The 18,750-nt window shown below is 54.6% G+C and overlaps 1 non-coding gene and 1 pseudogene across 1 annotated transcript; both read left to right on the plus strand.

Annotated features, from left to right (window-relative positions):
• Window positions 1–9,562: 9,562 nt before the first annotated feature.
• The window catches only part of LOC116418529, a 66,007-nt pseudogene continuing 56,819 nt past the window's right edge, over window positions 9,563–18,750 (plus strand).
• Window positions 14,822–14,924, plus strand: LOC111527370. Its single transcript, XR_002726644.2, has one exon. It is a non-coding gene; the product is annotated as a U6 spliceosomal RNA (small nuclear RNA).

Below are 18,750 nucleotides of genomic sequence, written 5' to 3' on the forward strand. Positions count from 1 at the left end.
TGTGAGTGGCGTGGGTGGCGTGTGAGTGGCATGTGCTGTGATATGGCAGCATGTGGGTGGCACGGTGTGGCTTGCTCTGTGCTGTGGCTCCTCCACCACAGGCATGTGGCCTCCTCATGCTCCCAACTACCTGAATGTCATCCTGCTCACGACCAGGGCGTAAGCCCGCCTATCTGCAGGTTTCCGCTGTCCCCTCCTCTGCCCCACCATCGCCGCACACCTCCTAGTCTTATCTTCTGGTTACCCTGCAGGGCCTAAAGGAAACAGTTCTTTTCTTCCAGGTCCTTTCCTCTCTCTGACACCTAAGCCATGCTGACTGTATAACCTCCCAGTGGAGGCCCAGCCTCCTGACTCTACCAATGAGGTTGTGCTGCCACGCAGGCCAGGGCCAGGCAGCCGACGGCCTGGGGACTTGCAGAGCCTCTGTGGCCTCTTATGAAGTCACCATCCCTGAGCATGGGTACAGCAAAGGAGGGCAAGGCCTGGAGGCCCTTCCTTCCGCCCTTGGGAGGTAAGGACAGGCACAATGCGGTGAGAGGGCTGGCGTGTGGGAGCTGGTGCTCGGGGCTGGCATATGGGAGCTGGTGCTCAGCGGGGGGGGGGGGGGGGGGGCCCGGGGGGGGGGGGGGGGCCCAGGGGGCTGGTGCTGGGGGGGGGAGCTGGTACTCGGGGGGCTGGCATGCCATGCGCCCATGTGTGCCTGTTTTCCAGCATCCAGGTCTCAAAACCTCATCACCCAAACCACCAAGGATGAGCAATGTGGGGCAGACACCTGCTCCATTGCCCCTGCCCCGGTACAGCAGCCGGTCACGACTGAGAAAGGAAGCAGCACACCAGGCGCGGCCAGCCCACACCGGGCCAGCACGTGGGGACCCCTGGCTGTTCCAGACCAAGGGCCTCCTCTCGTGCACCCACAGACCCTGCCCGGCTACTTAGTTCTAACCCTCTGGCATTTCGATGCCACCATCCACTCTCCACGTGAGGCTTGCGGCAGGCGTGGGAGCACCGTCCTCTGGCTCTTGCAGCTGGTGCTTGGGCCTGTGCTTGGATGGAGGCCGCCGGAGCCTCTGGGTATCTGGTGTGTGGCGTCCTTCTCTCCTGACTCTCCCCTCACCCTTCCCATGTGCTGCCCCCCGCACTCGCTGCTACACGCCGAGACTACTGGAGTCTCACCCCAGCGCCCAGCTGCTTCCAAGCTGTGCCTCAACCATAAGGAAATACATAAAGAATAACAACACACGGACGCCAGCAGGCTATGGAGAGCCAAAGACCCCCGGGTGCACTGAGAATAATGCTGGGCATGGAAAATGCCAAGAAGCAGCCAGGAGTGTGATGACATCATCGATACTCCCAACCCTTTCCCCATGGAGGAAACAGACGGCAGAGCTTTAAAAAAATACATGACGAAAGCAAACGCAGACCACCGGGATTGCGGCAGACTAAATAGCTTCTGCATGACAAAGGGAGCCACAGGGTAAAGAGACGACCCTCAAGTGAGAGAAAACCCTGCAGACCACATGGCCGACGAAGGCCCAGCATCCACGGGGTAAAGGGGCTTACACTCACTAGCAAGAAAGCAAACGACAACGGACCCGAACGGCTGTGCCTCAGAAGGAGCCACGCCGACGGCCAGCAGGTTAACGAAGAGCTGTTGGGCGTTACTAACCATCAGGGAGAAGCAAATTGAAGCCACAGGGAGGTGTCGTCTCATGCCGTTCAGATGGCTATTATCAAAAAGACGAATGTGACAGGTGTTGATGAGAATGCAGAGAAAGGGGACCTGGCACACTGTGGGGGAGAGAGGCTCAACCAGTGGCCACTACACAAACCGTCTGGAGGAGCCTCCGAAAGTCAAAAATGGAACTACCGGCCAGGCGTGGTGGCTCACGCCTGTAATCCCAGCACTTTGGGAGGCTGAGGTGGGCGGGATCACTTGAGGCCAGGAGTTTGAGACCAGCCTGGTCAACATGGTGAAACCCCGTATTTACCAAAAATACAAAATTAGCCAGACATGGTGGCGGGCAAATGTAATCCCAGCTACTCAGGAGGCTGAAGCAAGAAAATCGCTTGAACCCAAGAGGCGGAGGTTGCCGTGAGCCAAGATTGCGCCACTGCACTCCAGCCTGGGTGACGGAGCGAGACTCTGTCTCAGAAAACAAAAGGAACTATCATAAGGTCCAGCAATTCCCCTTCTGGGTATGTATCTAAAGGAACTGAATCCAGTGTGTCAAAGAGACACCTGCATGCCCTCGTTCACTGCAGCACCACCCGCAACAGCCACACAATGGAGGCAGCCCAGGTGCCCACCAACAGACGAATGGATAGCGAGCGTGTGGTGGTAGCAGTGTTATTATTCAGCCAAAAGGAAGAAGGAAGTCCTGTCTCTGGAAACATCACAGACAAACCTGGTAGACATGACACTAAGTGGATAATCAGCCAGTCACAAAACGACAAATCCTGTATGACCTCACTCAGACGAGGAATCGGAAACAGAGATCTCGCTGGAACTGAGAGGAGCACGGTGGTTACCAGGGGCTGGGGGCTTGTGCAAGGATGGGCAAGGGAGGTGCAGATCAAAGGGAACAGTTTCAGTTAGACCAGAGGGACGTGTTCGTGATCAGTCGTGCCGTGTAGCGACCAGTTAACAATAACGTATCGTATCTCAAAATCGGGAAAAGAATAGATTTTTAACATCCACACCACAAAAAACGATGTGGGTGAGCTGATCGACATGTTAATTAGCTTAATTAATCTTTCTACAATGTACACATATTTCACATGGTACTCCATAAATATACGCAATTATATTTTGTCAATTATAGATAGATGACAGGTAGGTAGGTAGGTAGACGGACAGACACACAGACAGACAGACACACACACACACAAGATCCTCTTCAGGTAAAAAGCAGAACCGAAACAAAACCTCGACCTGTATGGAACACTGAGATAGTTGGAGCTTTTCACCACGCTCTTTACAGCAAACCTAAAATGTTTAGAATTACGGTTTTAATTATTTTGAAAAAACGGATTTTGGTATAAGACCTTTGCCAAAATCCCCTTCCAGTGCTGTTTCTGATGAATGGGAGCTGCACTGTCCGACTCCTGACGACGGTGCTGGTGGCTGGGGACGCTCAACATCAATCAAAGCCAAAGCACGTGGCAGTGCTCTGCCTGGGAGTGCCGCTAACATGGCCGATGTGGTGTCCCACTTCCATGTGGCTCTTCAGTTTTTACCTCCGCGTCTCTTTTTTAAGGTTAAGAAGAATAAAGCTCATTTGAACATATTACCCAAGCAAATGTCATAGGAATACAAAATCTCCAGATTATTTCCCTGGACCTGAAAACTTAATGATTTATACAACAGTATTACAAGAGAAGAACCGAATGTCTGCTGACGCAATTTCCTGGAGGCCTCCTCAGAGCCGCAACATAAAATAGCATGTTTTTAGGATGCCAATGAAATCTTTCTTCAGACAAACCGCAGGAAGATTCCTCAATCCCTTTCCCACACAAGTGGCTGATCGAAACTCCAGGTGTGATTAACCTCCCCTCACCCCAGCAGTGGGAGGTCACTAGCACCAGACGCGGGGAACACGGGAGGACCAGCACGCAGGTGTCACTGATACCATTTCTAAAAGGTCTCTGTTTCCCTCGCTGACACTCCGCCTCATCCAGTGTCCGCCCCGACCCCGGGTCTGGACAAGAAAACCGACCTGCAGAGCAGCTGGGCCGTCCAGTCATGGGGCCGTCGAGAAAAGGCAACAGCAAATCCACCCCAGGGCCCCACGCTGAGTCCCTGACGAGCCTCAGACGTGCGTTCACCCCAACTCTAGAGCCCCCACAGCCCCTGCCCCAGGATCTCACGTAGGGAGGCCATAAAAACAATCTGTAATGAGGAACAGGAACATGCAGGAAGGAGGTGGCGTCCACCCGAGGGGACAGGGCAGCAGGCCCCTTGCATTTGTCACCAGCAGCTTGAGGACCGCACGCCAGCCTGCCATGGGCCACCGCGGCCACCATGAGGAGACGCCTCCTGCCGCCCCAGGGTGGGGAAGCTGGCCCCTAGAGCGGCCCCCTGGGAATGTACCAGCAAGCCCTGCTTCCCTCTGCCCCTCAGCCCAGGTGTGCACCCCCACCTCATCCCCGCCTTCCCCTCATCCCAGCAGAAACACCCACCCACCCTCACCCCCCAGGCCTGCCCACTGTGGACACCCACAATCGGGGGCTGCAGCCTCTGAGTTCACTGGGCAGAGCTTGGTGCCCCCAAGGTCTGAGAGAGGCCCAGAGAACAGGGACAGTAAGAAAGATGATGTTGCTGAGACACCACGGCGAGGTCCCATGGGCCACGCTGAGGTCGCATGGGCAACCCTGAGGTCACACTTAGTGGCAGGTGCTTTACACAAATGATCCCTCAGCGCTCAGCACAGCTCTGCCCCACTAGCTCCACTGCCTCTGAAAATAATCCTGCCCAGGACCACAAAGTCACTGGCAGGCCCAGGACGGGGAACCGGGCTGCACTGGTGATGGTACCTGAGCCTCCCACCCCACTGCATGGCGGCTCTGCCCCAAGACCTCCCATGACTGCGTCCCCAGGGGCAGGGTACCCTGGAAGGGGAACCTGACTTCTCTCTGCCTCAGACTCTCTGTGGAGTGACGGTTGACAACTATTCCCCACTTTCTTCAAAGACACTGTGATTCGTGACTTCCTGAACCTGAAAACATGGCTGGACGACGCACATAGAACCACCAGGACCCGGCACCCTGGGTTCCAGGAGGACAGACACTCAAGTCCTCTCTCTCCAGCACGGCTGGGCTGTCGCCTGGGCTGTCAGTGCTCCAGAGAACGCGTCTGTCACCTGCAGCCCAGACAGCGTCCGCTGCATTTATGAGGTTAATGAGACGCTGGGAGCCCGCTGGGAGCGCCATCTCACCAACCCGTTTATCTGGATTTAGCTCACGCTCAGCCAGGCGGGAGCTGTCCCCAGGCCAGTGACAGGGGCGGGACCTCAACAGGGAGGGTCAAGGCCCAGCATTCGGGGGCCCCACAACGCCTGCTGCCCATCCTGCCCACCCTCCCACCTGAGGAAAGCGGGCCGCGCCTTCTCCCTCCATCCCAGGGAGGAGCAGCGTCCACAGGCCAAGCCCCTGCAGGTGTCCCCTGTCCCGCCACACACACTGGCTCTGGCAGGCCACGTCCAGTTCCGCAGGGACCAGGCCTTGCCCAGGACAGTGGTGCCCGGGGGGAGGCGGCTTTGCCGTGGCCAGCAGGCGGCACCGTCTTGTTCTGCGTGCCAACCCCACTTGCCCTTCACATCTTTCAATAAACAAATAAGGACACAAATAAAAATAGAAGTCCCACCGTGGAAAGGCTCCTGGCTTTGACTCGCTCTGGGGTCAGCGCGGGCTGTGGTGGCAGAGGCTCCAGGAATGTGTGGTGATGGCAGGGAGTGGCTGACAGGGTGTCCTTCCAATCCACACAGGGACAGGGCGCGGGTTACTATGCAAACCAAACAAAGCACACACAGCCCGCGTGTGACCCGGAGCCAGGCCCGTCTCCTGTGCTCTGGAGCCCGTCAGAACCGTCTTATGCTGCCCCTGCCGCACGGTTGTACACGCCCTGCTTCCGTGAAAGATGGGCACACAAAGCCCCCCACCCGCACGAGGCACCTGCTACAGGAGCAGCGGCCTCCTTCTGAGGGTCATGGGGGACTGGCCATCGGGACCCTGCCACTCAGGCACCTCACACTGAAATAACGAGAATGCATGGAGTTTTCAAAATGTGGTATGTCTGGCCAGGGTAGCATGTTCTGCTTCCTGAATTGTGTGGCCTCCTAAAGACAATCACAGTCACATGCAGACAAGGTGGGGGTGGTGGGTACACACAGCTGAGGAACCTGCCGGAGCCACCTAGGGTGGGACCAAGGCACAAGCTCCGTAGGGCAAAAAAGAGGATTGGCGTGGGGATACATTTCAGCTCATTGTGAAACAAAATTAGACAGCGCCGTATCTGTAGTATCCGTAGGTAGCCAAACACACGCAAACACACCCTCCTCAGAAAATCTGATGACGTTTCCAGTAACGAGTGCCCCAGCTTGAAATGCATCCCAGAAGGAAAACTCCTACATGGAAAGTGATTTCTAAACAAGATGTAGTTTCCGACGTGACATCTGTTGGAACAATTATCACGATTCTTAAAATGCACATGTATCAGCTTGCTCTGAGTAAAAACACTTAAAACCTAAGTCAAACCTTAAGACACAGCAGTGAACTGCACGGATCACTGCAGCCTACAGGTCGGGAGAAGCAGAGGCCTCTGTCCCCAGGCAGGAGGCACTGACCCCTCCACAGTGCTGCCCACGCTGGTTTGCAGAATCTCTTGATGAACTTTACCCTATTTCACTCCCTCCCTCGGGGTGAGGGGAGTGGGGAAACAGAACTCGGCCGCTCCCCTGAAATGACGGGGCTTGCCACCTGGCCTGTGTGTATATTCCTTAACGCTGTGTCAGCGTTTCTCAGCAGGCATTTTCAAAACAGTGACCGTGTCAAACTCAGGGCAGGGGTATGCCTGGAGGCCCCGGATAAGAGGGCCCCTGTGGCTGGAGTTGAAACCAGTGTGCCCTTGGCCTGCCCGAAATCGCTCCTTCATATTGTGCAGAAGAGCCTTCCGCATCCGGCAAGGATCACAGCTTCTGGTGGGCCGAGTGGTTATTCCATTTCTGCTGCGTCCGGGAGCCACGTCCAGCTGGTTCAGCTTCCCAGGGCACTGGGCAGCAGGTGCCACATCAGCCCTGCCAGGACGCAACAGGCCCAGCTCCTTGGAGAGGGAGCGTGCGTTCTCCCCAAACACCAACAGGAAGAGTTCCAGAATTTGGGGCAAGGCGTTCTAACCTGAGCTGGGGTGCCTGCTCCCAGGGACGTCGGTCGCCCTCACCAGGCCCCTCTGCAGGCCAGGCCCAATCTGACAGCTCTGTGGCCCCGCACATTCGCTCCTCACGGCAGCCCTTACACCTTACAGATGAGGAGACCGAGGCACAGAGAGGTTCAGCAACTTGCCCAAAGCCACACAGCAAATCAGTAGCAGAATCAGGACTCAAACCCAGGCCAACTCACCATAAAGTCACTGCTCCCATAGATAGGAGCCAAGGATCACAAACCAAGCAAAGTGCTTATCTCACATCTTCACTGGAAAGGAGGTTTCCCATCAGCTGAGAGCACTTGAGCCTCTAGCTGGAAAGAAGCCTGCAGCGATTTAAGCTAGAAAGAGCAGAGAGGCCACGGGCACGTGAGGCGGAGCTTCCTTTCGCTAACTTCTAAAATCAGATCTCAATGGATTGGGAAGAAACAAAAACTCAGTCATCTGAGTCAGTCACCTGGAGTCCCAGCCCCGACAGCCTCACGGCCTGGGGAAGACAGACCCACCTAGTCCTTCAGCTGCAATAAAACATTTCAAGCAAAAAAGCACTCCAACTCTTGAACTCTGTGGGTTTTTTTTTAAAGATTTTGTAAATTTAGAAATATATATACCTACTATGTATATACCACAAAAATTTTTTTAATAATTAAAAAAAGATTTTATAAATTAATGGTATTTTATAAAAGAGAGTAATACACCTTGCTGTAGAAATTTTAAACCAAGACGAGGTACACGGTCAGAAGGGAACGCTCAGCCCTCACCCCGTCTCCATCCCCAGGACTGACCGCTGTTAAAGTCTGGTATCGGCTGGTGGCTCATGCCTGTAATCCCAGCACTCTGGGAGGCTGAGGCAGGCAGATCAGGAGTTTGAGATGAGCCTGGGCAACATGGCAAAACCTGTCTTTTTCTTTTTTTTTTTTTTTTCTTTGAGACACAGTCTTCCTCTGTCACCTAGACTGGACTGCAATGGTGCAATCTCAGCTCACGGCAACCTCCACCTCCTGGGTTCAAGCAATTCTCCTGCCTCAGCCTCCCACGTAGCTGGGATCACAGACATGCGCCACCACGCCCAGCTAATTTTTTTGTGTTTTTAGTAGAGACGGGGTTTTGCCAGGTTGGCCAGGCTGGTCTTCTTGAACTCCTGACCTCGTGATCCGCCCACCTCGGCCTCCCAAAGTGCTGGGGTTAATGGCATGAGCCACTGTGCCTGGCCTTCATTTTTATTTAAAAATAGATGAATAAATAAATAAAGCCTGCGTAGCTCACAGAAGCTACCCCAGCAGCACGACACAGAGCTCTTTTCTTAAATGCTGCAGCATCAAAACCTAGGAATGCGCGGCAGGGGCCGGGGGTTCCTCTGGTGCACACATGGCCCCTGAAGCTGCCTGTTCTCTGGGAGAATGAAACGCCCGAGCCAATGCTGGACCACCCCAGGGGATCCCAGATAAAATCACCCCCAGTCCTGCCACACAGACGCACACACACCCTCCCTGCTGGGCCGCCCCTGCTGTCCTACACATTACCTGATGTGGTCCCCAGAGAAACAGCTTGTGCAGCCAAGGACGGGGGAGTGAAGGCTCAGGACCCCCTCGCCGCCAGTGCGTTACTCAAGAACGCTCCAGACTTCACCGCTGCCGGAGGACAGGGCTGCGGGGCTGGAGTCCATGTCCCAAGCAGGCATCTGTGTCTCAGGCAAAAGGCTACAGATGACCTCTACCGTGGTGCTGACCTAGCAGGGGAAGGCAAAGCCGCAGCCACCGTGCCACTGAATGTTCCAGTGGCCACAGTAAAACACAGAGAAGGGTAGAATTAACTTTAATGATGTGCTTTACCTCACCCAACATATCCAAAATATCACGGACTTCTCCATTGGACACTGAAATCCAGTACATATTTCCAGCTCTCAGGGCCTCACACGTGGGCCTCGCCGCTTCTCCCGGGCAGGCAGCTACATGGAGCCGGCGGCCACCACACCAGAGAGGCCAGCCCTGGGTTTGTTACTCCCAAGACATTTGCAGCGGACAAGGCTCGGCCTGCCCTGACGGAGGAGGCGGAGTGGACTCTGGAGTCCTGCTGTGGCAAGCCCTGACAGAGCTCTGTGTGGGAATGTGGGCCCTGGAGACAGGAGCAGGTCAGATGCGCGAACGTCAGAGGTGCTCGAGTCGACCCAGGGTTACGGGGTGCAGGGGCAACAAGCCGCAGGGCTACAAGGGTCAATGCCCCCTGAGGGGACAGAGCGGAGCTGGAGGCGCTGGGGCTGGGGCTGGGGAAAAGTCCAGCCCAGAGGGCACGGACTTGGAGACAGTATGAGGTCTGAGACCAGGACCCCAAGCTCCCGTTCTCCCTCCCCCTGTTGTCTACCCACAATGACTCGGGTGCCTCAAAGTCAACCGGAGAAGACAGAGAGTTCTGCTCAGAGGCAGGCCCGCCGGCCTTACCTTGTTGGACCCAAGGGGCAGGTCCCTGGCTGGAGTGTGTGAACGGCACGAGGTGGCAGAAGCATGGGGCCCTGATTTTTATCTGCCTGCCCAGGCTGGGAGGGGCAGGGCAGGGTAGGGAAGGAATCTTGCTGGATCCTCTGTTGCCCGAGGAGGGGGGAGGACTCTGCCCTCCTCCCCACATGACCCAGAGTCTCTGCAAGCCAGGATGGCGGAAGCAGCCAGCAGCGTGGCTGGGAGCAACCACAGGAAGGCCCAGGACAGTGCCTACAGCCGCCCACAGCAGCTGGACCAGCGCCAGCAAGGGGAGAGATCCTGCCAGGGTGGGCGCCGTGGCCGTCTTCCCATTCTCATCATCACAGAGAGACTGACCACGAGGACATGATCAGGCCTCACACCTACAAAAGAGGCCAAGTCAGAAGTCGAACGACCACTTGTCGGCTCCCTGGCTGAAGTGCAGTGAGGAAAGACAAAGAAATAAGAAAATGCCTCTTCTTACACAGCTCAGGTAAAAGGTCAAAGACACACAGGACTTGAAATCCTGACCACTCTGTCAAGTCACAGGAGGCTCTGGCTGCCATCCCAAAATGCACCCTCCCACACACCTCTCCAACATGTCAGCCCTGGACTCAGCCCACAGGGTGACAGCCCAGGCCCCCTGCAGTGGGGTGGGCTTCAGGGAGAGTCTTCAAAAGGAAAAGCCCAGGTATGCCCTTCTCAACTTTCCTGCCTGGAATGCAGATGAAACAGCCGGGGCAAGGCAGCCATCTGGAGACCGGCGAGCCGCAGCTAGGACAGAAGCCGGGGCCTGAGCACGCAGTCGGAGGAGGCCAGGGTCTCTGGGACATGGCGGGGCGGTGGCCCCCACCCTGACCGCCTGACTGTTAACAGGAGGAAGACAGATCTGCTATTCGTGAAAGTGCTTGCAAAGGCAGAGCCTGCTCCTCACGGGCGCGGGCCTAGGGAGCTGTGTGAGAAGAAGCAGGTATTTGTTGGTCTTAGTCCCTGGTTCCTGACACAAAGCTTATAAATTCCTTGTCATTTCCTGAGTGGAAAGGGTGACAGGAGCATCTTTTGTTCTATTTGGTTCTTGTACAAAGTTCTTAAAACCTTACATTTCCTACGGGACGGGAGCGTCTACTGCTACTCCTAACAAGCCCTTTCAATCCCACCTGAGTGACAGGTGACCTGCAGGGCCCTTGACAGCACTCCGTCTCCCTGCCATCCTCCAGGAACGACAGGGCTAGAGACCAGGTTCCCTCAAAACTCTTGTACAATGGGCTTCAGGGTTGGTGAACTCACCCACACGCTGGGAGGCCTGTGGACCCCAGCTCCCCAGGGACAGAAGCCCTGGCACCCAGGATCCCCCAGGCCTCACTGGGCACCCGTTTTCCCTTGGCTGTCCGTCGGATCCTTCGTAACACCCTCTACAAGAAACCAGCAGACACAGCCAGTGTCTCCCTGAGTTCTGCAAGCCATCCTGGCAAGTGATCAAACTCGAGGGCATCATGGGAACCCCAGCCTCCAGCCACAGGTCATGGGTCACAGCCTGGGATTGGCATCTGACAGCGGGGCAGTCTCGTGGGACTGAGCCCTGGCCCTGGGGGATCTGACGCATCGGAACTCAGTGGAATTGGGGGTGCCCAGCCGGGTGCCCTGGAGAACTGCTTGGGGTGGGGAAACACCCACGCGTCTCACTGCGGAAGTGTTCCGTGTCGAGCACGAGAGTGGAGTAGGGAGAAAATCTTTTTGTCCTTTTCACAGGGGACAAACTAACGAGTATTAAACTATGGATCCTGACATCCGCGCAGGCTGCTTCCCGAGGTGTTACCTGGTCCCCGAGTGCATGGATCTGGAGGTACATGGAGTGCCCGCCGAGAGCGGCTCCCCCCACCCCTACTTCATGCCAGTGTACCCTCCTGCAGCACAGGGAGCCCTGCACGGGCGGTGTGCTGGTGGGCACGGGCGGTGTGCTGGTAGGCACGGGTCCCCGAGGCTGCGAGCCTCAAGGCGCGCCTGGCCTGGATTCCATCCCCTCTGGGAATGAACCCAGTGCTGTCTAGGTTTGCTCTTCTTGTGCCAGCGCAGACACCTGCAGCTGGTTTTCTTTGGGAAGCACACCCTTCACAAAGTCTAAAACCCCTGTGTGAGTGTGGGGAGAACGAAACAGGGACCCCTGACACAGAACAGATGCTCACACTCCAGAGCCTGCCCCGCTGGGGACAGGCGCCCCATGCCCAGACCCCACGCCGGCTCTGCCACCACCACTGGGCAGCTGGTCACATCACACAGGGAACAAATGCAGCCAATCCTCACGGCAGCCCTGACGCTGACAGAGTGCCCTGCCTGGCATATGGCTCCAGAGCCGCAGCCCCTGAGCTGGGAGGCCCCACGCTGACGGAGTGCCCTGCCTGGCACACGGCTCCAGAGCTGCAGCCCCTGAGCTGGGAGACCCCATTGAAGCCCAGGGCACACTGTTGTTCCCCACAGAGCAGGTGGCTCCAGCCCAGCCTTCAGCCTTTGGTCACAGGTCACAGCCTGTGCCGGGGGGGAACCTATGCCCCGCGTCTCTGTGCCCCCTGCCATGCAGGTCTCTCTTCCAGGGACACTCTCCTCTATGCACCGCCTACCTTGAGGGTGGAGTTAAGGAGGATCCCAGGCCAGCAGCCTCCTCCAAGGAACGAAGCAGGTCCCCGCCTGGCTCGGCCCAGGGTCTTGGGTGCCACACTCCTTCGCACGCGTCCCCTCGTGCTTCCTGTTCACTGATGTGTTCACCATCCTCGCCTCGCCACCCCCACAAGAACAGGGGCCTCCTCCGTCACGTCCACTCATTGTCCCCAGGCTGAGAAGGGCCCTGATAAATGCATCACACACGTGCTCTGCGCGACTCCCCCACGAGCCTGGGCCTCCACACGCACCAAGGCCCTCGGGTGACTCATCCCCGTCCCCAAGTGCAGGATGGGGGTCCAGCCTGTGACAGGCCCTGGATGGTGTGTGCAGCTCATTAAACCCCTCTCTGTGACCCCACCACGGCAGAGGCTAGCGCTGCCCGCCCCTACACCACTGGGCCTGGCTGCGGGAGCAGAGCAGAGGAGAGGAGGAGCTGGAGCCCTTTCCAGAGGAGCCCTGAGGAGTCTCCAGCACCCAGCTCCAGAGACTCACACCACAGAGGAGGGCAGCACCAAGTCCAGGACCAGAGACCCAGCGGGCCGCAGGAGGCCACGGAAACCCCGGCCCAGAGACCCAGCGGGCCGCAAGCGGCCACAGAAACCCCGGCCCAAGCACGTCTGTACTCAAGAGAATTTTCTTTCTCGAAGCACAAAATGGCAGAGTTCCTTGCAAGCAACCTGACTTTTGAAAAAAGACAAGACACTGCTATTTTGGTGTTTTCTTGCTTGGACAACAGTGAGTGGCTGCCCCAGAGCAGAAGCAGCCCAGCTCCTCCCACAGGCACCTCCTGTCCACACATCTGACTGGCACCAGCCTCAAACCCTCCTTCTATATCAGCCTCATCTCCTTCCACCTCGGTGATGCCATCAAGGATTTCAAGTTCCAAAAAAGGAAACCTTTTCCATTATAAAAAATCTCCCCCAAATAAGGAAGCCTGCATTCTCACAACGATCTATCGAGCATTTACTAAACCTTCACAAAGGTTTAGCATCAAGAGACAGAGAAATCAGGAAAAGAATGTCCCAGCACTCACACTGACGGTGACCCCCCAGGGAGCTGTGAAACGTCCTCTCCACGCTCACCCCATACCTGGGTGGGGGAGACAGGCCCACCCTCCCCAGACACCCAGCTTGGGGTTGTCAGGAGGTTAGCATCTTGTTAACAAAGTAATTAATGCTTTATCACCAGAAAAAAAAAAAAAAAGAGCTCAGAGAATCAGCAACGTGGAGCTCATCACTGATTAACAAAAGAACAACCAGGAACCCCGGCTTTTTATCGCGGACCGAGGGAAGTGACTGTCGAAGGCACCGCACAACTAACAAGCGCTCCAGAGTTGCTCATTACCTGGTGCAGCCCAGAGTCTCACCTGCGGGAAACAAACTCTTCTTTCCTTCTGTCCCCACGTCCGACACTCGACACAGAACGCTCTGCTCACCTCAACGGGTGGGGATTTCAGCATCTGAAAATCCCACGGTGCCGCGGCTCACCCTCGAGACAGCCCCACTTGTGACCTGTGCTCCTGACCACCGGGTCAGGACGCCGATCCCAGCTTGTGACCTGTGCTCCTGGCCACCCGGCCGGAAGCTGGGGTTCCCACAGTGCCCTCCTGGAGTCTGACCATTTGCTAGGACGGCTCGCAGAACTCTGGGAAGCACTGTCTGCTGGTTCATTATAAAGGGTGTGACAAAGGATCCGGATGGACAGCCGGGCGGAGAGGGGCACAGGGCGAGGCCTGGGGTGTCCGGGGCACAGGAGCGTCCAGTGCTTCTGACCGACCAGAGACAGGGTGGGTTTCCAATGACCCCTCCTCGGGTTCAATTAATTTGCCAGAGCAGCTCACAGAACTCAGGGAGACACATTTACTGGTTTTTATAAAGGATGTTACAAAGAATACACACAGATGAAGAGATGCACAGGGCGAGGTAGGGGGCAGGGAACTTGGAGCAGGTGTGCCCTCCCCAGGGCTCCACCCTCCAGGAACCTCCCTGTGCTCAGCAGCCTGCAAGCCCCCCACACCCTGTCCTTTAGGGAGTCTGTAGAGGCCTCAGTACACAGGCATGATCGAGCAGATCACCGGCCACCGGTGATCCTCTCCACCTCTGCGGGCTCCCTCCCCTCCCCAGAGGTCCACGGGTGGAGTTCCAAACTCTAATCATGTGGTCGGTTGCCCTGGCAACCGGTCCCCCATGAGGCGGTCCTGGAGCCTCAGCCGCAGTCACCTTAGTAGCAAATAAAAAGACACTCAGCAGTAAAGGCTGTAGGAGCTTCGAGCCCGGAGCTAGAGCCAGAGACCAAACGTATGTTTCTGATTATATTACACTATCACACTCACCAAGTATCACATGCCCAGCGGGCTCTCTCCTCTCAGCCCTGAGTCACACGCACACACATTCAACACTCACACCCTCACACACACTCACACACTCACACTGACACATTCACGCTTTACACACACCTCACACACACAATCTCACACACACACACTCAGGGCTGGAGACAAGATGAATGCCCCAGCATGCAGTGGGGGAAGAAATGGACTAAAAAGACGCAGCCGCGCACTCTGGGAGGGATGCAAACGTGGTCGCACCCCCACCTGCAGTGCACTCCTGTCCCTTCTCCAAGTTTCAGGTGACAACCGGGATCCTGTCTGGAGACCCCCCGGGGACTCCAAGCGCGGGGATGCAGACGCCCGCACGGCACCCACGCACCAGGAAAGCCGGTTTGAAAACACCATGGAACCAAAGTCCCGGCTCCAAGATCTTTACACTATTTGGGAAGGAAACAGAGACACCCATGCTTGCGTCAGCCGTACATGTGCTAAAACCAGAGCGAGGCAGAGGAGATGAGTGTGGCTCCTGCAGAAGGACGACCAGCAAATTCGTGAAGCGTTCCGTATTTTTTGTTGGCATGGATGTGGCGAACAGGGAACACCTCTACAATTGTAAATTAGTACAACCACTATGGAAACAGCGTGGAGATTCCTTAAAGAACTAAAAGTAGATCCACCATTCGATCCAGCAATCTCACTCCTGGGTGTCTACCCAGAGGAAAAGAAGCCATGAGAGGAAGAAGACACACGCATGTTTGCAGCAAGATGATTTGCAATTGCAAGGATACAGAACCAACCTAAGTGGCCACAGACTGAAGAGTGAATAAAGAACACGTGGTCCATACACACCATGGAATACTAGTCAGCCATCAAAAGGGACAAAATAATGTCTTGCAACAATCTGGATGGAGCTGGAGGCCATTATTCTAAGGGAACTAACTCAGGAATGGAAAACCAAAAACTCCGTTCTCACTTATAACTGGGGGCTAAAACATAATGGGCAGGGAAATTGGGAAAAGGGTGAGAGATAAAGACTCTATAGTGGGTCCAGTGTACATTGCTCGGGTGACAGGTGCACTAAAATCTCAGAATTCACCACTAAAGAACTCATCTGCATAACCAAAATCCACCTGTACCCCATACACTATTGAAATTTTTCAAAAACGAAAATAGAGACACCGGTGAACTTTTGTGACGTCAAGCATGCATCCTAACATTTAAGGACAATGCTCCAAGAATGTGAATGATTGACAGATGTGTGATTTCTGCAACAGGAGGAACAGGAAATAAAAATAAACTTCACCCAGTCCCACAGCAGGCAGGAAAATGAAGGAAAAGAATGTTAAATAATAATGATGGTGATGGTAAAGTACAAAGTTAACTCAAGACAAAAAAAGAAAAAAAAAAAAAACAAGAAAGTTAAACACATAAGTAATCACAAGTATAAACAGCATTTAAAAATTGAGCTGTCGGCCAGGTGGGATGGCTCACATCTGTAATTCCAGCACTTTGGGAGGCTGAGGCGTGCAGATGGCTTGAGGTCAGGAGTTCAAGACCAGCCTGGCTAACATGGTGAAACCCTGTCTCTACTAAAAATACAAAAATTAGCTGGGCGTGGTGGCACACACGTGTAATTCCAGCTACTCAGGAGCCTGAGGCAGGAGAATCACTGGAACCTGGGAGACGGAGGTTGCAGTGAGCCAAGATCGTACCACTGCACTCCAGCCTGGGTGACAACCCTGACAACACCCACAACAACCACAACCCCTACAACCCCCACAACCCCTACAACACCCACAACCCCCACAACCCCCGCAACCCCCACAACCCCCATAACCCCTACAACACCCACAACCCCCACAACCCCTGCAACCCCTACAACACCCTACAACACCCACAACACCGTTCTGCCTGTGAAGACGCCAACTCGACCACCCAGTAGATAAGGCAGCGAAAGGAGTTACGTGGACCCCCACCTGCCTGCCTCCTCCCCTGTGTGCCACACATGCCCACCCTTACTTTAAATGTGCCCAGTTTCTGCTCCAAAAGCAAACTGGTACCCTCAAGGCAGGAGCCTTTACCACTTCCCTTAAGCTAGCTTTGGAATAAAATCACTTTCTTCATACCCGACCTGCTCCTGTTAATTGGACTCTGCCAGTGACAGGCGACTAAACCTGTGTTTTGGTCATAGAAACTGAAACTCTGTCACAGAGAGGCAGAACTTAAAGGCAGGGAGGACACAGACAGACGCCAACGTGGAGACGACTGGGGTGGGAGCGTAAAGTTGCACGCTCTATAAAACACCTGCAACCAGATGGCAGACCTGGGGGCCTGGAGGGCTCAGCAGAGGCCCGGAGGGAGGGGAGCTGCGGCAGCGCAGGGCAGCGGCGGGACTGCACCCGGAACAGGCTCACGGCCCCCAGAGCGGCAGATGTGCCCTGGATGGAGGTGACAGACCAAGAAGGCTGACAGCAGTATGTGTGTGGGGTGATGGGGGTGGGGGTGGGGGTGGGGGGTGTTTACCGTGTGCTTTGAGGACAACCCAGCAAATGAGGCAGTGGGGCAGCCAGGGCAGAGTAGGCCCCCTCACTTGCCCGCAGGTCACAGGTGCCCGGGAGTGGGGAGAGGGAACAGCTTGGCTCTGGGACAGGAGCAAGGGACCACATGCTCTGCCACTGTCACTCTTCCTAGAGAAGCAACAGACGTTACCCAAAAAGGAGCAGCCTGAGGATCTTAGATACGGACATGAGCATGAGGCAGCCACGAACAGGACTCCAACTTTCCCAGCTACCAGCTCAACACCACCAAAAACTCGACCGAAGTGAAACAAAAACCCAGAAAGGCCAAGAGCAGAAACCACACACGGGACGATGCGGCATCTGTGATGTGTGTGCGCGAATGTGTGTGTATTTTATCTGCAACTCCCTAAAATACACAAAATGACCACAGCCCTGGTCCAAACACCAATCATACCTACTGATACAAAAAGACTCCAATCACCTACTAAAAGGACAACATTCGCACTAGTTTAAAACCAACCCCAACTCTGCAGATAGAAGAGAAAGACCTAAAACAGAGAAATGTAGCAGAGCTAAAAATACTTGAAATAAATATATACTGGGAAAATGCAAAAAAAAAAAAAAAAAGGGTCCAATATCATGATATTAGACAGTATCAGGCCAAATAAATAAATGAGACAAATCAGGACTATCATGCTAAAACTAAAATGCAGAGCAGATACAGTCATTCGATATATTCATACCAAATAACCCGACACACTTCATTAAACAGAAGTTCAGAGGATGCCACAGAAACCCATCTCAGCACGTGAAGGCAGGAGACACGCGTGTCCCTTCCAACCCGAGAAAGAACACGCGGGCAAGAAATAAGCACACAAGGCTATCAGACACATAAACAACAAAGTTAAAGAAGCAGCGCATAAGGAGAAAGAGGCAATTCTGTACTTGATAAGAGAGAACACACCTTTCTGTTTTCAACATCCCATGGAAATATTCATAAACAGCACCCATATATGAAGCAGCAAAGAAATTCTCAACCAATACCAAGTAATAATTAAAATACAAACAATATTCCCCAGAAATTAGTAACAAAATCAGAAAACAGGCTTTTCTATATTGAAATTTAAGGCCAGTCACGGGGGCTCACGCCTGTAATCCCAGCACTTTGGGAGGCCGAGGTGGGCGGATCACGAGGTCAGGAGATCGAGACCATCCTGGTTAACACAGTGAAACCCTGTCTCTACTAAAAAAAATACAAAAAATTAGCTGGGCGTAGTGGCAGGCGCCTGTAGTCCCAGCTACTCGGGAGGCTGAGCCAGGAGAATGGCATGAACCCGGGAGGTGGAGCTTGCAGTGAGCGGAGATCGCACCACTGCACTCCAGCCTGGGTGACAGAAGGAGACTCCGTTTCGTAAAAAAAAAAAAAAAAAACAAGAATTTTCACAAACCATACTAGTAAAACTAAAGCAGTGCTTTAGCGGAAACTTTAACCCATCAATTACTTTAAATCTTTAGAAATGAAAGCAAGACAATAAGAGAATGAAGCCTCCAACTTAAAAAGCTGAAAATTACAAAGTAACTGAAGGAATTAATAAATATAAAAGGAAAAAAAGGCCGGGCGCAGTGGCTCAAGCCTGTAATCCCAGCACTTTGGGAGGCCGAGACAGGCGGATCACGAGGTCAGGAGATCGAGACCATCCTGGCTAACATGGTGAAACCCCGTCTCTACTAAAAAATACAAAAAAACTAGCCGGGCGAGGTGGTGGGCGCCTGTAGTCCCAGCTACTCGGGAGGCTGAGGCAGGAGAATGGCGTAAACCCGGGAGGCGGAGCTTGCAGTGAGCCGAGATCTGGCCACTGCACTCCAGCCTGGGCGACA

This window comes from Piliocolobus tephrosceles, chromosome 19, assembly GCF_002776525.5.
Source record: "Piliocolobus tephrosceles isolate RC106 chromosome 19, ASM277652v3, whole genome shotgun sequence".
Taxonomy (NCBI): domain Eukaryota; kingdom Metazoa; phylum Chordata; class Mammalia; order Primates; family Cercopithecidae; genus Piliocolobus; species Piliocolobus tephrosceles.